The sequence below is a fragment of the Phaethon aethereus genome (genome assembly GCF_964289735.1).
Source record: "Phaethon aethereus genome assembly, chromosome: 1".
NCBI lineage: Eukaryota > Metazoa > Chordata > Aves > Phaethontiformes > Phaethontidae > Phaethon > Phaethon aethereus.
In genome coordinates, this window is record NC_138575.1 from 23805241 (window position 1) to 23828239 (window position 22999).

A 22999-nucleotide genomic window follows, 5' to 3' on the forward strand; every position below is an offset into this window, starting at 1 on the left:
CTTTTTCCACTCTCCTGGATGGACATGGGGAACTAAGTCTTCAATCCTTCCCTGCGGCAGTTTTTTATGTGCTTGAGGGCTGTTAGTAAGTCGTGTCTTAATCTTATGTTCTTTGGATTCAAAAACTGACTGCTCCATCTTTTCTCCAGGGCCCTTTTCTCCAGGGCCATGTTTCCTAGGACTGTTCTTGCATCTCTCCTCTGCGTTCCTTCTAGTTGGCTCACATGAGTTTTTACTTATTTATTTTTGTATTGTGAGAACAAGGCAGTATCACAGCCGTGACTTGTAGTGCAGACCAGAACGGGTTTTCCACCTTTTAGGCATGCTATATTCCGGCTCTCAGGTGCATGCAGAATCCTGTTGATACCTAAAGAAACCTGCAATATCTTTATGTTGACTTATGTTCACCTCCTGTTTGGTATAGTTCAAGGTCTGCTTCTGCAGAACTGATTTCTAATCAGATATTTCCTGTTCTGTATTTGTCTGGTTCATCTGCTTTTATAACAACTTCAGTTTGTCCCTGGTGAGGTGCATTCTGTTTTTTTTCCCCAGACCTTATTGCTATTTTTGTCAAGATTATGTTGTCCTTTGCAATACTTTAATTTCCTTCTAGGTTCTTGCCATCTGCAAATTTAATATGCATTCTCTGAATCATGGAGTAAATACTGGAATGTATTGCAGCCAGGACAGACCCCTGGAGAACCCCATGTGACACATCCTTCTGTTCTGATGCTTACTCATATATGGCAATGCTCTGGGATAGATGCAAACCTAAATTCCTGAGTTGAGAATTTTCTGGCCACAGGATTGTCATTTTTACATTCTCCTGGTTTTATGTATCTACGTTAATTAATTCTGTCTATTTAATTTTGGGAAATATATAATCGTGACATCTAGAAGGATGCAGAAGTTGAAAAAGTATTAGTCATGGATAGAATCACTACTTCCAAACATAGATCTCAGCCTTTATTCCTCCCCTCTGAGGAAAGGAGAACTTGCTGTTGCATGTTGTTTAGGTCTGTTTGCAAAGGACAAATTGGCTGGTACACTGGAAGAAAAGGAAAGAAAGTCTGTGATGTTGTACTCTCCCCCCAACTATAATGTCTCTTTTGAGATACAGTTTATGTCAGTTGGCAGCAGGTCCCACATACTTAAATGGAATAACCTTTGTAGTTAAAGAAAAGGGCATTTGTGAGGTTTCTTTTTTTGTTTTGTTTAAACTATCGAATTTTTATTTAAGTTAAAAATTGGGGCTGTACCATCAAAATCCATGTTTACCTTATAGCATTGCCCCATTCTAACTTTGTTTTTCATGGGGAGATCAGAGGGCATTAGAAACTACTTTCTAAAAAGCACATCTCATTTCCAGGTGCTGGGGGTTATTGAGTTGTTGAGCATTTATGCCATCTTCCTCTTTTTTTGAAAATATAATTTTGCAAGGAAGACTACTTGTTTTGGTGCATGATGTGCATTTTATACTATTTCCAATTGTTCTGGAACATTTGTCTCCAACCTTTGTCACCTGCCTCAGCTGATCTCATGTCATCTCATCAGAGCAATAGCTGCCTCCTCACTCTTGAACTCACTCAGTATCACAAGAAGTTAATTGACTCAGTTTGGGATAACTGTGTTGTCTGGATGACAGGAAGGAAAAACCTTCTCATGTAGTTCTTGTGCTCTGTTTTTCTGCTTTTGCTGCCAGTGATATCATGATTCCCAGCTTTCCTTCATCCTTCATTTCACTTTTCACTGTTCTCCTTGGGTACTTTCCTTTGCTTTCCCTCTTCTTTCTCTTTTGTTTGTTCTTTTTTGCACCTGTCCTCCCCGCAGGAGGACATTTGGTGTGTGGGGAGGTGAGGAGGCCTGTTATCATTCAAAGTATCTCCTATTTTTCCACTTTTTTCCTTCTTTCACACTTACTGTTCCACTTCTGACAGCAGTGAAGCCTCCCAGCGTGAAAGACTCCATCCTTGCTCCCGTGATGGGGAGAGCACTAAGGGCAGTCCTCTTTCTGTCCCTGTAGCGTGTGATGGGACCTTGCATCACAGTCTTTATATTATAGTCCTATATTAAATAATGTTGTTTGTATTATATTCTTGTATTAAATGCTCTCAAAAGACTAAAGGTGGTTGTTTGTTTTTTTTAACCTCAAGACAAACTTTATTTGAATAAACACTAGAAAATTACATTTTCAAATTGAGATAACTTAGACAAAAAGGACGTGAAAGAAGAAAGTCAGGAACTGCTCTTTCAGTTGAGTCCTTGCTTTAACCAGCTCAGTGACCTGCTGAGTTATAGCAAACTCTATCGGGCCTCCTCTTCCCTGGAAAGATCTTGTTGTTCTTCTTGAGGGCTGGCTGGCTCCTTGGTGACTTCTCTTTCCATGCAATGACTCCCTTGCCTCATCTGTTGACTTAAGCATCCCTTAAGCACAATAAACAACTCCCCAAAGATGACTTGGGTTTCTTCTTCTTAAGTTCTGGATGACACTGTATTTTCAAAAGAAAATAACAAGAACTTAGAAGCAGCAGGGAGAACAGAATCTGTCCCACAGCATTTGGGAAAGAGGGATTGTCCTGAGCATCGCTGGGTGCCTGGGGAAAGAATATATGAACCGGACTTACATGGTTACAGTTCTATTTTGCTAGAAGGAAACTCCTAATGAAACAAGATAAATGAAAACCAGGGTTCTGATCATCATTGTTCATTTGGGATTTTGGAAGAGAAACTTAGTAGTTAAAGCAGAGTGTAATTTTACTTAAATGTCCCCAGTGGCCATGGTATTATTATTTATTTATGCCAGTGCCCACAATTTACTGAACACTTTCCAAACATTCAGGAAAAGACAGTCTCTGGTCTGAGATCTTGCAGTCTAAGGATAGAGAGAGGTGAATAGATGCAGATTAGCTGTATTTGTTGAATTTCTAATACATCAGGAAGATGATTGCTTATCTGATACTAATGGAAACATCTGTTTATGATTGATCTATTGTGTAAGAGGTTTTCTGCTTAAATTAAGAAAGATTTCTTCTACTCCAATACAGCATCAAAATTTCATCTGTATTTATATTTTCTATTTTAATAGGTCTGTTTTCCTGAAACACGAGTTATACAAAGATGAGCAATGTGTGAAAATGTACATCTTAATCTGAAGCTGTAGGGCAACAGCAGTGGATTTAAGAGAAATAACTTATCAGGAATATGAGATATTTTCAAAAAGCTAAGATTGCAGTTTACGCTTGCCGAAAGACCGACTGGCAGGGAAGAAGCTGAGTCAGAGCAAGATGCCAGTGATCTGCACGGGAGGGGGTCTTTCTTGTGACGTCTAATGTTCAGTCTGTTGGAGGGCAGTGTGTGTTGTTTCTCTTTTCCTTTTTGTTCTCTGTTTTTAGCTCTTTGCTACCCCAGAGATAGTGCTGAGTTGCGGACTGAAATAATTTTGCCCAGTGGGTCCCGTTCAGACAACTGCCCCTGCAATTTTATTTTTTACCATTTAAAAAAGTCTGCTCGTCTTTTTTTTTTTTTTTTTTTTGTCTTTTTAGCTCTTTCATAGAAAGGTTGAGGAGATTAAAAATGCTTTGACCATAGTGCCGCACCTGGAGATGTACGGCTGCGCTTGTTTCAGAATATCTCCTTCTGTGCGGCTCATCTCTTGTCTTCAGCAAGTGCTTCGTGCTGCAGACCCTGGTGCCTGTCCCCCCGCCGGACCCTGTGGCAGCCAACACTGGTTCTCATGGATGCGTGTTGGTTAGGGAAGGCAGCTGCCTGACCGGAGCAGTGCCTGATTGCTGTTTTGTTTCTTTCCCCATATGCACAGGCTTAACCCCAGGCTCTATGATGACCTCCGGCACCGTACAAGCTGCAGGACCTGCCCGCAGAAATTCAGCATCGAGTCCTAAGTTTGTAACTGAGCTACAAGCGTGCCTTTAAAGGCTCTAAATAACGAATGATTTATGGTACTTGCAATTTAGTTGTTCTAATTGCTAATAAATGTTCACTTAATTTTAAATGGAATTTGTTTGGTGTGTGGTTCTCATGTTAGGTCTTGTTATGCTTCTGTTGGTCTAGTAAGCTAAGGAAACATCCAAATCCTTGTTTTCGAACTGTGTTTTGAAGAAGTGTAACTCTTGCAGCTTGCTTATAACATTTCTTGGCTGCCTATATTCTTAAAATATTGATAGTGGACTCAGATTCCAATATTTGAATAACAATCTCAGCTGGTGGAAAATTTGGGATTTCAGAGATTCCCTCTCCTAAATCAGAACAAAACCAGAAGATCTTAACAATTTCTACAACTGTGGGATCAAAAGTAATCTTACAGCAAACATGAAACATTTCATTACAGTTTGACTTTTAATATTTTTAAATTTTTATTTTTTCATATGATATGATGTTACCTAAAGTATAAAAGGCACATTAAGTTTTAAACCAAACCAAGTATATTTAAAAACAGAAGTGTCATGAAAAACAAAACCTTTCCCCACTTTTTTCTAAACTGTTTTATTTAAATTCACATTGAATTTTCTGATGAAAAATGCTGTGGAAAAAAAATCCCATTTATGTCTCCTCAGTTAGGCAGTATGCAATCGTCCTACTTCTGGCAGATTCATTCTTATTTACACATCTGAAGATCATGCTAGCCCTCATAATAGCACACTCATGTTATGAGCTTATTTTTCATTTGTTATTTCTCTTAAACTAGAATTCTTCTCCAAGTCATTAAATTACAGGATACTGCTTTTCCATATCTGGATGTTTGACCTATATTCTTTGAACAAAACTAGCACTTCTAGCACCACAGTCTTTGTGTTGAGCTGACCCTTTCTTTTCATTTAGCATGCTGGCAGAGTTTGTACTTGAGCTGCAGTGATTCTTTTGTATTCGCTTCAATAATAAAGGTATTTTATAGTGTTGAGCCAAGAACAGAAGCTCTGTGCAATACCATTTAAAATACTTCTGTTTAGAAATGTATAAATCCAATTTCCATTTGAAAGCCATTTTATAGTCAAACACCTGCAATTGGATGATGAACTAGATAATCTTATGAAGTTTTTAAATCTTATTTTTCTTATAACTCTACACTTTTTTTTGAACAAAACTTGTTTTTAAACAGAAAGTCCTGCAGCATTATGTAAAATACCCTGTCAAAACCTTTTATGTCAGTATAATTACCTTTATCACCTAAATTTCTAATCTCTTCCAGTAATGGTATTTGTGTGACAAAATCTGTTCTCCATAATTCTTACTGAATGGCATTAATTATGCTGCCATACTCTTACTCATGGTAAATGGCATCCCTATCAGACTTCCATCATTTTGTGTGCGATCGATACCAGCCTATCCCTCTAGGTCATCCTTTTTAACCTTCTAATATCTAATTAGCTCTTTGCTGTTTTTTTATTTTTTCCAAATTATACCAGTATTTCTTAAAATTCAATGTCAGTCTTCTCCCAAACTTTCTTGTTTCTGGAGGAAGCTCAAGGACAAAGCTCTTCTCATTCCTAAGGGGATGCTGAGCCTGTATGAACTATTCACACAGGTCCTGTTACCAGATGTTGAGAGGCCACTTGAGAAGCAGTTGTATTACACCTGGTTGTACACTGTGGGGAAGGGTGTTTCGGGTGAAACTTTATACTCGACTGACTGTAATTTGGAGAAATGGATCAGACTGTAACCCTGGTACCTTCTTAAAGTGATCTTGGCAAAAGACCTTATACAATCTCCTCTCACGTCAATGTCAGCACACGATTGGCCAGATGGATGGGTGAAGCAGCATGAGAAAGGAATGTGTTGTAGGTACCTGAGTGTGGCCCCGAGTCGGGAGACAAAGGATGTCCTGTGTCCCAGCCCACTCCTGCTACGGTCTTTCCATAAGACTTTGCGTACTTTTCTTTCAGGTAAAAAACTTTCTGCTTCCATATCTGAAAAACAAAGAAGAGCATCTATGCTTGTCTGGTAGATGTCAGGAGCCACAGCTGAAAATATAACTTACAAATTGTACATGTGTCTCAGTCTGGTCAGGCTTGTGAGCCACAGCCCAGGACTCCCCCATCTGCTCTGGTAGGAAAAAGGGGAAAACGTGCAGTCACGAAATCTGTGTGTGTGCTTAGAGAACCTGACAGAGGATTGTCCTTCACAGTAAAGGTGTGCAGGCAGTAGGGGAGAGGAATTTGCTTTACTTTTAATTATAACAACTTTAATGCTTTGCAGCCCTGCATTTGATTGTTTGGTTTGACCCACTGCAGCAAGGTCCTTTGCTGTGCTTAAGCTAAGGTATTGTCACTGTTACCTGCAGTTTGAGATTGGTAAGAAGATGCCACTAAAAAGACATCAGCTAGCTGGTGGCCATCTTGGACTCAGAGTAGTATCAGAATGATACTACTTTGGCAAAAGCCAAACATCTGTAGCACTGGGTCAGCACATGGAAGAAATGCACCATGATTTTCAAGTTTTCTTACGTTTTTATGAACCATACATATACTGGTTTTTAATCTCCTCTGGCCTGCGGAGTTGGAACTCATGACTTGTTCACACTCCAAACAAGACAGTTTGTTAAGTAAAATGATTCAATTTCTGGCATAAATATCTGAATTGGATCATAGCATCGTTTGGTGCACATAACAAGAAAGTATGATTGACCAGATAAAGGTTGAATGCTATGCTATGAACTTCCGAATGTGCTTAAAGTGTTAGATTCACAGTGCCCAGGATTTAAACGTCCTGATCTTCAAACACCCAGTATTCCTGAAGCACATGGGATTAAATAATTATTTTAGTAAACTGATCCCCTTGAAGACAGCAAAAAAGAAGCCCTAGGATGGCTGGCCAAGTTCCTATTGATTTCAAACTGGCAGGATGATATCGTCTCTTTCCTCCTGCTCACACAACCCAATCGCTGAAGAATAATGTCTTGCTTTATTTTTTTAATTGAGTTTGACTTCGCTGTGTGCGTCTTGTCTAGCAAATGTGTCCAAGATCAGCCTTTGTGTCTAAAAAAATTTTTAAAAAATCAATTTTTCTGTATATACAACTGGATATAATCTCATCTTTGACTTCACTACCACTGCTATTTACTTGTGAAAGAAATGTGAGATCCTTATGATACTGTTTATGGCTGGATACATTGAAGGCAATAGTATGCACAGCTATTGCTGTCGCACAATATTTTAACTGGTTGTATTATACTCTAGCTCTCATTTGCCCATTTTGTATCTGGAACCGTGTGTATCATCTGGTTTGGGAGTATGTTCACTGTGACTACACTTGCCATGGGGTTTCCCAAGCTAAACAGAAATTGGCAAAAACCCTTCTCCATCATGTGTCCAAACCAGGCAGCCTGCTGGGGTAAGCACTCAGTCCTGATGTTGTGTGGATGCTTTTTTTTTTTTTTACCCTTACAGATCTCATCAGGTGGGCTTTCACTCTACAAGTAGTTATTTTTCTCAGAAAGACCCATGGATAAATTTCTCTGCCCATATGACTGTAAACTATTATATGTTCTGTTTGACGTCAAAAAGAGAGTGGAAATTTGAGGCAGACGCATCTCACTTTCTTGTTTTCTCCCTTCCCAGGAGGGATTAAGGCTCAGCAGCCTCACAAGAATTTAGCTGTGGAGAGGCAGGATGTAGTGGAACAGAGGGACCGGGCTTCTCATCACTGTTCAGGAGTCTTAGTTCTTCCCACTGAGTGGCCTATCTCAAGTTTTGGATGGAGCTTAGGTATCTGGCTCTGGATTCCATTCTGGAAGTCAGACTAAGAGTCATGTGTTGCCACCGTTAAATCCTTTACTGGACCTAACCCAAAAGGAATAAGAAAAAATATCCGAACAGTTCTTCTATACTGCTAATGATCTCATACGTATCTGTGCAATTGATCACCCTGTAATGTTGATGGCTAAATGTCAGTGCTGACAGCTCTTGTGATTTTGGCTACAAGTCTTGTGAAATATGTGACCATTTGGAAAGACTTGGAAGGTGGATAAATATCAAGATGCACTAAGTTTCCATAAAAATTTTTTAAAAAATCATTTTTCCTTTAGTTGTTATAAAAACCTCAAGAATTTGTCTTCAGTGGAAAGCTGAGGTCCAGAAGACAAATATGACTCAAAGTGTAACAAATGACCATCATTCGTAATTTCAGCTATTATAACTCTGAGCCCTGACATGATTTTTTGATTGAATTGAAGCTGCAGAACTGAACTGAGTTATAGAAAAGACTACCAAAGACTGTGTGCTGGTTTTTGCTGGGATAGAGTTAATTTTCTTCACAGTAGCTAGTATGGGGCTTTGTTTTGGATTTGTGCTGAAAATAGTGTTGATTGATAGTACAGAGAGGTTTTTGTTATTGCTGAGCAGTGCTTACACAGAGTCAAGGGTTTTTCTGCTTCTCACACCACCCCAGCAGCAAGTGGAGGTGCACAAGGAGTTGGGAGGGGACACAGCTGGGACAGCTGACCCAGGCTGGCCAAAAGGATATTCCAGCCCATATGACGTCATGTTCAGCATGTAAAGCTGGGGGAACAAAAAGAAAGGAGGGGGACATTCGGAGTGATGGTGTTTGTCTTCCCAAGAAACCATTACGCGTGACGGAGCTCTGCTTCCCTGGAGGTGGCTGAGCACCTGCCTGCCCATGGGGAGTGGTGAATGGATTCCCTGTTTTGCTTTGCTTGCGTGCGCGGCTTTTGCTTTCCCTGTTAAACTGTCTTTATCTCAACCCACGAGTTTTCTCACTTTTACTCTTCTGATTCTCTCCCTGTCCCACCGTGGGGGAGCGAGCAAGCGGCTGCGTGGGGCTGAGTTGCCAGCTGGGGTTAAACCACGACACACTGGAAGCAGTAAATGGATGATGTGGGTGTCAGAAGGATCAGGCTAGAAAAAAATCTCTCAGGTTGTTCCAGAATGGATCAATTGTTTATTCACCTGACATTACAGATCACTTAATCCTAGATAAACCACTGTCTAGAAAACTTTTAAATGAGGCTTTATTGCAAGCTTAACAGGAGGGTTAACTGTTTCTACTATGAGGGAATATTCCAAGGTGATTTTTCAAAGAGTCAGAGTCCACAGACAAGCTTTTTTTCTTTTCTGCACAGTATTTTACATAATTTTGATTTCGTGCTTCTTTCTGCTGAAGAATTGTCTTCTATGGAGCATATGCAGTCACTGTGATATAAAGTACACTACATCTGGTTGTAGTAGCGTTGTTAGTACCAAGTATGTCATCAGTAGGTGCTGACGAGTGCACAATTTTTAAATTAAAAAAAAAATAGTAAAACCCTTTAGTCTTTATGCAAGCAAGTAGTACCAGCGAATGAAAACACGTTCTTTTAGCAAAGCCATTTCTCAAAGCAAGGGTTTCAAAGCATGGATGCAAATGTAATAACCTAGGGCTTGTTTTAAGTTTTTAATAAGTCACACATTCTCTAAATGCTCATTGAAGGCAGTGCGATTTTGAAAGGGTGGTTGTTAAGAAAAAGTCCTTAAGCAAACATGAAATGTGTGAGGGGAAAAAAATCTAAATGTCTCTATTAGCTGTTCATTTAATCCCAAAATTAAAATTGACTCCACTGAGGAAAAGCTTTAAAAATTATCCGAATTAACCCAATTAGCTTCTCTAGAGATTTAAAATGTAATTGTAAAAGTGTATTTTTAACTGGCAAATACCAGATTAAATTACTTTTTATTTTAACAAATGTGTATAAGTTTTAATCTTAACTTTCTTTCATTCAATTAAACTCTTTTCATGGTTGATGTGAGAGCTTTAAATATTGCAGCTTGGAAGCAGAAGCATTTCAGAACCCGACGAGTGCTCGAGTCAAACATCCTCTGCAAGGATGCAGTTACGAGTGTTAAGCACTGAAGTCCCGTTAGACAGGATTTAGCTATATTAGCTGTACAATAGCTAGTGCACGGGTTGTATTTGTAGTGCACTGAGAAACCTGGGTCCAAACGGACCCAGACAAAAAGCAGATTTCTAGAAAATGTGGATGTGTTTGACACTAGTAGCAGCTCGCCTCAATTTCAGGGTCCTCCCTGGAAGGTGCCGTGCAGAGAGAGAGGTTTTCCTGGCCCTGTGGGACTGCAGGAAGGAAAACTCCCGTGCTGATTCAGGGTAAAGCCGCGTTCCCGACCGAGTTGCGTGCTTGTGTTTCCTTCCCCCGGGGCACGCGAGGCTGCGGGGCTCCTCTGTCTCAGCCGTGTGGCTGCCAGCACGGCTGCGCTGGCCTTGCTCTCGGGAGGCGGGGAGGCCGGCTTTAGGTGGAAACGGTCGGGTAAGGTGCTTGCGCTGACACAGGCACTTCTGGCTGCGTTACCAGAGGAGAACCACGGCCCACCCCTGCAGGGGCAGCCCCCATGCCTGCCATGGCCTCTTGTGGGACTGTGCTCCCTGAACCACGAGGAAGAACGTACCCCATGCGTGGGCCTGGGCAGCGGTGGGGGAGAGCTGTGGGGCAGGACTGTCCTTCCCTCTCCCTTCCCAAAGCCGCTGGGCGAGGGGCAGCCCCTTCACAAGAGGTGGTGGAGAAGCTGTGGCTGAGAGCAGGGGTGTCTGAGCTGTCTGCAGCCGGGCTGCGGAGAGCAAACCCCTCCAGACCTTCCACTGGGAAATCTGTGTCTGAAACAGGAGCGAAGACCTTTGGTTTAGTCGGGTCTTTTTGTCAGCAATGACTTGAGTCCTTATGTCCTTATGTCTACATAGTCACTGCTGTAGTGACTAAATCTAGTACCCCCTGTGTAAGTCCCCCAAGACTCCCTCAGTGGTCAATGGAGGGAGACTACCACGTCTACAAGTCAATTTACCAAGCCTTTTAAAGACACCTGTTTGAGGATGAAGTGATTGCCCTGGAGAAGATGAATTCTCTTCTTAGTCTACAAAAAAAAGAGTTTATAGTTACTGTTTGTATTGGATCTGGCTGAGATGGAGTTAATTTTCCCCATAGCAGCCCCCATAGCGCTGTGCTTTGTCTCAGTAGCTAGAACGGTGTTGATAACACACCGGTGCTTTGGCTACTGCTGGGCAGCGCTCGCGCAGCATCAAGGCCGTATCTCCAACATTTCCCTCCACCAGCAAGGAGGCTGGGGGTGGGCAAGATCTTGGGAGGGGACACAGCCAGGACAGCTGACCCAAACTGGCCAAAGGGGTATTCCATACCATATGACGTCAGCTCAACAATAAAAGCTGAGAGAAATTAAGAGGGGGGCATTTGTTTTTTATGACGTTTGTCTTATGGAGCAACCACTACGCCTGCTGAAGCCCTGCTGTGCAGGAAGTGGCTGGACATCCCCTGCTGATGGGAAGTAGAGCATAAATCTTTTGTTTTCCTTTGCTTGCACATGCGGGCTTTGCTTTTTCTTTATTAAACTGCCTTTATCTTGACCCACGTGTTTTTTTCTGTCTTATTTTCTCTCCCCCTGTCCTGCTAAGGAGGGGGAGTGGTAGAGAGGCTTGGTGATACCTGGCGTCCAGCCAAGGTCAGCCCACCAGACTGTTATACACCTATGTGAACTGTTACATGCCAAAGCCACGGGGGCATGTGATTCTTGGTCCCCAAACTTCCTGGAGGACCACTGTCAGTCCTCAATTTGTCACAGATCATGATGCACTGTGCAGCCTTCCAGCTCAGTGGTAAATACGTTTAGCACAGTCCTCACCTGTGACCTGCAAGCACGAGCCTGAAAAACACTGGTTTAACTAACTAACACATACTAGCCAGACCTTGTAAAACCAGTATTATTCCATAATATGGATAAGCTCATTCAGTGTGTGCTAAAGATACCAGATTTTATTTTCGCTCATTGCTTCACATGTTTGAATTTTAAAACAAGAGTCTGTGTTAATGTTTAAGAACTCATAAGTAATAACGATACCTTAACATACTATTTTAATCCAATCTTTTTGCATTTTAAAACGAGTACGCAGCATAGCATATTGTAATGTTAATTTTGTAGAAGTGTAGCTTCCAGCCCTTAGTGAGTACGATTTCCACTATACAGTGCAACTGCAGGAAGGAAAGGTAATTTTTAAGTCTTTGACTTGTAAATCCATTGATATGTCATTGGAATAATACAATTACTAATATTTATTTCTGATGATCAGCAAACTAGTGGGTTTATAAACCATTATGTGGTGTTTATATGATCTTTTTCCCCAGTAGGAAATAGAAGTGGCAGAAGGGAATGCGACTATTGACTCGCAGCCATTGCTTCCATGGGCTCTCATCCAGCAGTTAGCAACTGTGCTTATGTGGATCTATCTACACAAAACTGGTTCCTGACAGAACTGGCAGAAACTTGATTTTTATGAAAATTGCTGATATTTTAAAACATTCCTTTTTTTCCGTTTGAGAATGATTACAAGCTTCTAAATTTTTCTGTGGAGCAAAAATAATGAAAGGAGATGTTTGGGACACCTCAGTACATAGTCATTTCCAGATAAAATATATCTCCTGGCCCAAAACTGAAGTTATTCATTATTTTTGCAATGCTTATAGAGCATTTCTTCAACTAGCCTGCTGAAGGGATAATAGCCCAAGAAGCAGGGAATTGGGGCAATTTTACTTTTACAGCCCCCTGAGCTTCTTGAGCAAAGGGCTAAATATCCCTCCTGTCAGTATCTATCTGGGCTCATTCTTGGACACGCTCTCTGGCCCAATGGTATTTCTTGATCTGAAGCAGAAAACACTACACGAGAGAGAGAGAGATATGATGTGTAGAGCAAGTCGTTTAGCACAATGGGAAGAGATCCATGGGGTGGGTACTAAGGGCCCCATGTCCACACTGTCCCCAATCCGGTGGTGTTACCTAGGACCAGGGCTAGTCTGGTTCTGAGGTATGGGTGGCTGACAGAGCTGGAGCACAGCTTGCATTTTGGCTTCATCTGAAAGGATTGATCTTGTTGGTTTGGTCCAAGACAGCTCTGTGGTACAATCTAAGTCCTGTACATAGGGGTGAAAAAGAGGTTTGCCTGGTTTCAAACATGGGTTGCAATGAGTCAGAAAGAGGATGTCCACATGTGTTTCTGTCATGGCAAGTGAATAACATACAGAGCTACAAAATTGCAGGAGGGATCTACTCCCAACAGTTTCTCCTCTTGCATATCCCCAGCCCTTCATTTTCAAATTTCCTTTGATTTTTTTGAAGTGTTGAATAAAAATAAAATAAATTAAAAAACGCACAAGCCAACAACAAACCAACACAATAGCATTTAAGGAGTAAAACCAATTAAAAAAATGGGAGATAAATATTTTTGCCTAACCCTAAATTGCTTAATTTATTGTGATTTCATTCAGATGCATTGCTTATTCCATCACCCTACCTCTCTGTTCATATGTTTGTCAATTAATCCCCCAAATAAGTTTTAGCCTGTGGACATTTTGAGTTAAATTGTCCCCAATGATGGAGATCTAAAGATACTATGTTCCCAAAAGAGTATTTTATTTCTTGAAGGCTGGTGGCTGGATACTCGAATCAATTCTTGTACTGAGGGAAATGGCTTCAATTTGAGTTCAAAAGCTTTTTTCCCCATTTTATCTGTTTTGGTCAGACAGTGGGCACACAGGTTTTTTTTCTCAGCACCACAACTGTGGCTGTTGAGAGTTAATATTGCGGAGAAATACAAGGCAGTCTGGGAGAAGCAGTTAGAGATATTAAGGAATACACAAATTTTATGTTGAGTTTTACAACGTAATGAGCTTTCTATAAATCCATAGGAATGTGAATATTCAGTACATTTCATTTATCTATTAAAACCCCTAAACTCTTCTTGGACCCATTTAGACACTGAAATGCTTAAGGCAAAGACAGATTGCTGAGCCTTCCCCCACTTCATTTTTCGCATGTGAGTATATGTCCTCCTTGAACAGGTTTTGTGACCATACTAATGAAAATCCCACTTATGTGTGTCTTAGTCTCCTTGCTGAATGCAAGTTGAAGAGTGAAAATGTACGGATAGATATTTTAGCATGTAACGTAGTGCTATAGTAGTTGTATTTCACATCAAAACATCTCTATGCCTATTGCCAGACCCAAAGTTGCTCAATAAGACCAATGAAGTAGCGTTTAAAAACTGGAAATGCTTCTGCTGGAGAAGCGTCCCTACTCAGTAAGCATCTGATACAACACTCACTTAATTACACCACTAGTGATTACCAGCCTTCAGGTCAGAGTTAAGCAATGAAGCACAAGAAAGCAAGAATCATTAACCTTAAAACCAACGACATGACGAAGTGGCTTTTAGATATCCGAGGTTATTTTTTTTTAGGACAAGAAAATGCTACTGTCATAAAAGTACATTGCAATTGGTCTTTCTTGATTAAAATAATGTCATTGGTTGTTTTGTACTTTAAGCAGAGTTTAAGTAATGAAGGGATTTATTAAGATCACCTTATCATTGATAAATGAAGGTAATTCCTGAGCTGCAGATGCAGAGCAGAACGCTGGATGAATGTTGCATCATTGTACACTTAATCTTGCTTCCTACAACACTGGGAGTTCTCTGTTGCTTCAGTAGCATTGGCAAATATGGTTGAACAAACATTTTCTGATCCTCCACTGCATTAAAAAAGTTCAGTCTTCTCTTTGGACATATGAGATAGAATCATGTACATTACTTACAGCTGGTAACCATTAAATAAAATGCAAAACTTCCTTGTGAAACATGCCGTGCATCGTGCTAGCCTTTAATTAGTACAAGATCTAGCTATATTAGTCCTTCAGCTCTGGCCCTCAAGGGTATACTGGGACAGTTTTCAAGACTGTAGCCTCAACCTGACATGGGCTATGTTTATCTTAACAAGTCGCATGGGGCAGTGCAGGTCTGTAGACCAAAATATTTGGTGCTCATGAGTTGATGTCCACACTACATGTGGACATGCGGATCACTTCAGACTAGCTCTAGTTTCATCTGTTAGTGGTTGTCACACTTTAGGTCTACTCCTGGAGTGCAGCTTGTAGTTTCCCCCAAGAGGAATCCAGTCCATGAGACCCAAGACTGCTCTGTTATGTTAACCAAAACTCATAGTAAGCAGGGACAACTAGGACGTTTACTTCAAAAGTGTGCTTATGATCCAAGCCGAAATGTTAATGTGAACTCCCCCACAAAGTGCCATATGGATGTAAAAGTCATCATATGCGAATCTTGAGCAGCAGCTCAATAACATCTTGTTCATGTAAAAGTCAAGCAGGAAAAGAACCCAACCATGACCATTCTTTTTCTCACAGGCAGTTAATTAAAATGGTTGTTTAATGTTGTACCAATTAAATTAATTTTTAGGAAAAAGTTGCAGAATTATTTCCTTCTAAATATATAACTTCTTAATAAATAAAAAAAAATTGTTTTTTTCAAGTATTTTTCACATTTAAATACTTGGCACACAGTTGATCTACTTGTTAAAACTGTTTTGAATATTTGTCAGCAACTTACAGTGAGGATCAAAAGGGAAGAGGAAAGAATCATTAGTGCTGGAGTATCACCTACCAGCAGAACAGACATAATGAAGAGTAAATCTAGTGACAAATTGGTGATGTGTACTCTCAGAACCTGAGCCTGACCTGTTGTCTTTGTTGTTGTCTTTACTGTCTGCATCTTCCCATACTCCAGTGGTGGATACATCTCACCTCACTTCAATCATCTACAATGCAGACATTTACATCTAAGCCCGTTGTCTGGATGCTTTTTATAGTCCAGGGAGAGAAAAAGACACTTCTCAGGCATGATTTACATGTTCTATTTAGACATCTATGGTAATATCAGATGACTCACTGCCTGGAAAGTAGCTATTTCTTTCCATTTCCATATTTTGCATTTACACGGGGAGCCTAGAGGAATATTTTAAATACAAGAGTTTACATTTTAGATGTTTGAGAATCTATCCTGAAGACCTGTGTATTTTGCCCAAGAAAATTTATCTCAGTTTTTAATGTCTTCTAACTAAGAACCCAACAATATATTCACATGATTCTTAAAGAACAGTTTCAGGAACAACAGCTAATAGGGCATGTTTGCCTGCTTACTCCAAGGTTATGGTTCTGGGCACATGAGGTGACACCATAATCTACTTACCATCATTCTTGTGAGTTTACATATCCACTCAGAGAATAACCTCAGGCCAAACGTGGGGCTGGATGTATATCTGCTGCCTGTATGGATGCCATGGTTTTAGGGGAATTCTCAGAGCCTTTTCAAAATGCTTTCCCTGCTCAATGTTGCCTGAGGGTGGGTCTTGCAACATTTAAACTTACAACCACATCTAAGCAAAGCATTTTATTATTTCAAGTGAGTCTTCATTCATGGTTTTGAAGATTCCTAGAGCTGCAATTCTATTGCTTCTGCAACAAGCCATGAAAAGAAATGTTTGGCTTTGCAGTGCAATGTCTTGAACTCTAGACAATGGATTAATGGTTTGTTTTCTGGCTGTCTAATAGGCAGTATTAAAAGTAGAATCGAGTTTACCTTATATCAAGCCTTGAGTAATTTTTTTATCTAGGGAGTATGCAGGTCATTTTGCGCACTTAGTTTAGAAAACAGTCTTCTGCCGAATTCTGCTGCCCACAAAAATGATGGAAACACCAGACTTGAAGATTAGCTATTTCCACGCACTGCTAACCTCAGAGAATTTCTCCAACAGCCTACAAAGTGGCTGGAGCAAGGCAGAGCATGCTCAGCTCCACTTGTTTTTTGGCAAATGATATTGTATGCAAATAACTTCTTTGGAAGGGTAAATAAATGCAAAGATTTTTTTTCATGTAAAATAGTGGTGTCCATCTGCTGTCATTTAAGAGGAAAGGCTATGGCTCACATGTTGAAAAGATAATGTGGCTTTACTTCCTGATTTATTGTACCTCAAAGATGTCAGCATTTCAAAGGCTGGTGAAGTAATCACTATATATAGCTTTTTATCAGTTTTTGTAAAGTGGCTTAGAATGAAAGGCACTCTTAAACATGGTTTCATTTTTCCTTTAGTGAAGGACAAAATGAAAAACTAAGGTTTTAGAAGCTGCAGAACCAAGTACCTATATAGATACTTTATTAAATATAGATATAAAACCACACAGTCATTATACTAGAGGACATGCTAGCGGAGACTGTCTCCATTATAAAGGTATAACAATGCGTAACTCCCTTTGTGGGTGTTGTAATTTTTAGTTAATTAGGATTGAGTCTCTCTTCTCTTTAGCAAATATTATGTTGCTTCACAATTGTCTCTGCTAGCTTCAATGTTCTGACGTGTGTGGGAGAGGATTTTGCAGGCTCATCATCCACTTGTATTTTGGAAACACTGTATTTGATTCATAAATATACTATAGCCTTCACTTAAGTTTAGTATGAGTCCGCCATTTCTAACTTCCAGATGGGTCTCCTTCACATTTCAATCACGTTGAGAGGCATATTCTTACACTGCGCATTAAGAAAATGTAGCGGGTTTTATGACAGTGTTCAGGACAGATGTGTCACTGTCATCCTCTAGCTCTATGCAGAAAAAGGAGATGTAAGAGAATATGACACAGACTTTGACCAGTACGTAAGTGAGGGCCAAGAGCCCTGCCCTGCTCCCATGGGTTTGGCAGCCTGTGCTCAAGGCCAGCTCTGACATGGTGCAGTGCTGTGACCTTGGGTCAGGCTGCTGAGTAGGCAGCTTTGTGAGAAAGCTGTAAGAAATCTCATTTGGGCTCCCCAGCATCACTCAGGAGCTTTTTTAAATTCTGACACTCCATTTCCTGAACTATTGCAGCCATGCCTGTGCCTCACCATGAAGATCCTGATCCTGCAGCTTGACTTCCTGGCTTAACCTCAGACTTGCCTCACCACTGCAACTTGTGTAGCGATCACTGGGATGTGCTGACTCTGGTTGCTGCCACCAGATCTGCTCTGCTCCGTTGTGTGGCTGCTGTGGGACTGTGTCTCTTGTAGAGGACCCTGTCTCTGCCTGCTCTGTTGCCCCCTCGGCTCTTGACTTGCCCTCCTCTGCAGCGCAGCCAGCTCCTGCTGCCTTCTGAACGTAGAGATTCAAAAACGCATTTGCAGAACGGTGTTCTTGCACTCCTCCTTCCGGCAGAGGGATGGATTCCAACTGCTAAAATCTTCTAATGTACTGGAATTTGTTAGACACATTTGGAAATTGGATACTAAAAATATTCTGATTCTGAAAATATCTTCCCTGGAAACTGTGCTACCTTTCCTACATGATGGCTATCTTTCTTTTTATAGTTTAGGCTTTGACATCTCCTGTTCACTGCTGAAAAGTTTATTTGAAATAAGTCACAGTTGGGGCCTTCCAAAGATACGTTCTATTTTACAGATGGTTGCACACTTTCTTTGGCCTCCAGATAATGCTTTTTGTCATAGTTACTACTGTGAAATGCCTTTTCTCCCCCTTTTATTTTTTCACCATGCATTAAATTTTGTAAAGAAATATTAGCCTTAGAGAAGTGCACACAAAACACATAAGTGTCAAGGTCTTTTTTTAGTGATTATGTTTTCTTGAAAAATTCCAACACTCATGTTCCAAAACACCTTATGACTCAGAACCCAGTATCCACTGTCATTGTAATGGAAATTACTGACATCGTGGCTCTGTATTCTTTGATGGCTATTAATCAGCAGACCTTTGCCTAAGTGGTTTTATTGCCTTGGTAAGTTTAATTCCCTTGTTTGAATAACTCTGAAAGTCACGTTTCTGTCACTTGAATAACAATTGAAAACCATCCCGGAACTGAGTGTCTTTGCACTATTTCAAAGTTACAAAGAATCAGCCCCATTTGAATGTCATTAAAAACTGTACTGGTGAGCATGGTTGTGGAATAATGCCGCTGGAACACAAGCTGCTCTGCCAAAAATCACTGCTTGGATACATGGAGATTCAATGTCTTCTGTGTAGGAGCAACAGAGGCGCAGAAATGGACCAATGCATTTGTTTTTGCTTGGCTTTAAAGAGACGTTTAGAGCAAGCATTCATTCTAGGCAGTAATTAAAACTGAAGCCTCTCAGGCCATGTGTCTATCGTTGACATTTTAGTATGGCCTTTAGTCCATGCCAGTCTCCTAGTGTGTAAGATGCTTCCTGTGAGAATCAGGACTTCTCACTTGAAAAAGTGTCATTTAAGAGCTCCTTTATGACAACTTGGTCTGCAGAACTGAGTTTCTTCCCTCCTGAGTTAGTTGTGCAGGTAGTAGCGGTCACCAATACTGACATTAGTCTTCTGTACAAACTGACATTAGCTGCCATTGGGCTTGAATCAGAACGAATCATACTCAGAGAATGATGGATGTGTTTTACCTCTCTTTTGTGTCATAAATCCTCGCCAAACATGACCATTTTCATCTAAAACTTCTCATTCTTTCCTTTTCTCCACCCCCACACCCTAATTTGTTTTCTCTGCTTGCATTTAGTCAAAACACAGCACACGTCTCTTTGATTATGCATTTATTTATCCTACTCCCACCTAAAAGTCATTGTGCTACTCACTGTGAACATAAGTAGTAAGATATAGTACCCATGCCCCTAGAATTGTGCTCCAGAAAAGATGTGGCTGGGAGAGATAGGGAAGGCAACAGATTACATTCAGGTTGGTGTCCAAGCTGGAAATACATCGGAGGTTTCCTTATCCTAATCTTTTGACCTCAACCTGCATCTCCAGCTGCAAGATTTACACAGAAGTTCAAGCATCAACTGTGCCTTCAGAACATCACTTGGTTTTGTTTTGCTGAGCTTTCTGTTAAGCTGCTGGAGCTGCAGAGTTTAAATGAAGTTGAAAATTGGTCTACCCAACAGTACAGGTAACTCATGCATGCCTTATTTTCCTGATGGGGGTCAAGAAGGATCTCTAATTTAAAATGGAATTTTGCTCATGGTTAAACATCAGGATTAAACTGATGCGACTATGTTCTGGATTTCTATGACAAAAGTCCTTGAAATCACAGCTCCTCAGTCTTCTTTCATGGAACATTTTGAGAAAAAACAAATGCAAATATGAGTTAACAAATTCTGTCTAAGACCTGGCCAATTTCCCAGTGCCATTTTCCAATAGTAAAAGGTCGTCTCCATACGAAGTTACAGGATTGAAAGACTCATCAGATATTGCCAGAGTCCTGTGTCTTGCCTGGGACAGACCTTTAACACATCAATCCAAGCAGTACCATATAACAAAGATGATCATGGAAGCACTGGTTGGGTATATTAGAGCGTTGTTTGGGTTTAGTCCTCCTTCCAGCACCGATGTTCGAAGTAAGCAAGGCAACTCTGGGCAAAGCAAAGAAAACTACTGTTTGTTATTAAGGAAAGCAGTTCATCTGAAATGGGAAGATGGAAAAGATCTGGTTAGTGTCAGGAGCCTGACTAACCGTCCGTCCTACTCAGGCCGTGGAGTTTGGAGCCCTCTCCTAACCCCGGGGCCCGCGGCCGAGCCGAGCAAGTGAGGGCCGGCGGATTCCGGCGCCGCGGGTGCAGTTGCGGGCAGCGCCCTCGAGGTGGAACCTTCTCACCGAGGCTGCGGCGGGCGCTGCCGGGCGCTGCCGGGCGCTGCCGGGCGGAGCGGGCGCTGCTGGGCGCTGTCGGGCAGGCGCGGCCCTGCCGGCGCTGCGCTCCCGCGGCTGTGCGGGGCCGGCCCGGGAACTCCCACCTCGCGGCGAGGGACCGCGGAGCGCCCCGGAGAACCCCGGTTCCAGCGGAGGATGGCTCTGGGGTGGGGAGCGCCTTTGAGGAGCAGAGCAAACTTCCAGGTTGTTCCAGCAAAGTACTCCCGACCGTGTCCCTCACCCTCCGTGGGTGCGATGGCCCCGCGGCTGACGAAACCTCCCCGGTGCCTGGGGAAAAACGGGGATTCCTCCACCCGGCATCCGAGCTACCTGACGAAACCGGGGATGGGACAGAAAGCGTCGGGAAACCTCCCCTGTGCCATCGATCCGGTGAGGGAGGACATGACGCTGTCGCCCGCGGAAGGCGGGGTGGGGATGAAGGTCCCGCACCCCGGGGGGAGGCCGCGTTAAATAGCCCCGGCCCCCGCCAGTGCCCCTCTCCTTGTCCCCTCCTTGCTCCCGCTCCCCTCACCGCAACCGCCTCCGCCCTCGTTTGGCTTCCCCTGCTCAGAAATCCCGCGGGAAACGTTTGTCCGGCACCGCGCCCCGGGCCGGGCGGGGGTGCCGGGGGAGGGCGGTGCCGGCCGGGGGTTGCCCCACCGCCGGATCCACCGCCCCGGTGAGGCGAGGCGGGCGGGCCCGGAGCCGCAGCTCGCGGCTGGCTGGGGATGCACATGAGGCCGTGCCGTGCCGCGCCGGGGAGCGCCGTGCCGCGCCGTGCCGCGCCGTGCCACGCCGGGGAGCGCCGCTGCCTTCAGCACCAAGAACAGCTACAAGTGCGGCGCAGCGCCCACCCCACCGCGCCCTGCCTGCCCTGCCCGCCCCGCCGTGCCCTGCCTGCCCCACCGTGCCCTGCCCGCCCCGCCGTGCCCTGCCCTCCCTGCCTACTCTTCCCGCCCCGCCGTGCCCTGCCTGCCAGCCCCTCCCGCCCCGCCGGGCCGCGGTAAGCGGCGGCACGGAGCTTTGGGGGCTCCTGGCGGGGCCCACTCCATCGGGGAGGGGGCCGGGCCGGGGGGCGGGGGCTGGGGGGCGTTTTTTACTTGGCCGGGCCGGTGCGTGGGTCTGTCGCTGCAATTGAGCGGCGCAGCGGCAGAGGGTGGATATCGTCACGGGGCTGAGCCGCTGGTCTCCAAAAGTTGGGTTTTTTGGTGGTTTTTTTTTTTTTTTTTTTTTTTTAGGCGAGGGGAGGAGGAATAAGGAAGGAGAGAGCGGAGCAGGTTCGGCTTGGCTAACCGCGGGTGTTATGCAGCGCTACTGAATCGCTCTCCTGGTTACCTGTCCCGGGCTGAGCTCCTGCATATTAAGCTGACGCTACCAGGGGGAAGCTGTTTGAGAGGAGGGTTGTACGGAAATTCCCTCCTGCTATTCCCGATCGGCGCCGAGTATTAATCCCAGTGACCTCTACAGTAACATGGATATGCAACTCTTTTCGCTCAAGGTATTTGTGTATGTGTGTGTGTGTCTCCTGTAGTTCTTATTTTAGGGGGAGAGGAGTCCACAAATAATGCAAGTTTTGCCTCATTAACGTTTTTGGGCTGGGCAATCCTCTCCGCCTGTTTCGTGGCGCCGGGGACTTTTTGGGTTTTTTTGCTTTAATTATTTATAATTTTTATTGTCGATATCCTCCCCCAATCATTTCTGACGAAAGAGATCCCGGGCACGGTGCCGTCACAGCAGCGAGCAAAAAGGGAGGATATCAGTGCTCCCGACCAGCGAAGTCTCTCCCTCGCCTCCTTAACTGGGTCCTCTCCCACCCCCGAGGGGAGGGGGGGCACAGGGGTTTCCCCGCGCTCCCAGCCGCCCTGGCCACGTTCCGCGGGCCGAGAGGGTAGAGGGGGGCTCCCGCCGCCACGGGGGGACGGGGCCAGCCCTGCCGCCGCCGCCAACTGCCTCGCTGGGCTCCGGGGCCGGGGTGGGGCGAGCTGCCGCCCGCCCGTGCCGCACCGCTTGTCGGGGAGACCCCCGTGTCCCTGGGGTGGGAAGGGGGACCCCCGCCGGCTCCGGGGGCTGCCTCCCCGAGGAAGAGGAAGAGAGGCTGGGCCGGCCCTCGGCGAGGGGTTAGCTGTCCCCGGCGCGGAGCCGCATCTCCCAGCGCCGGCATGTGTTTGTTGCGGGAACCCCAAGTGTTGGCAGATGAATGTTAACACAGTTAAAAACAACCCTCAAAACCCCCACAAAACCCCGACAGAACTCAAGTAATAAAAATCGATCAGTGACCCAAAAGGCATGCAAATCCGGCGGTGGCATTTTGGAGTCGGCGTTTGCATGCTTCTGACCTCTGGGACCGGGGATTCATTAAAAGAGACAGGTTTTCATTGAGGGCGAGCAGAGGCGCATTAAAGCTGACCAGTTGATGCGAGCAGAGGAAGGTATCGCCGGCGGCTCTGAATGAAAGGCGACGGCTGGTTTTGCGCCGCCGCTGCCGGGGG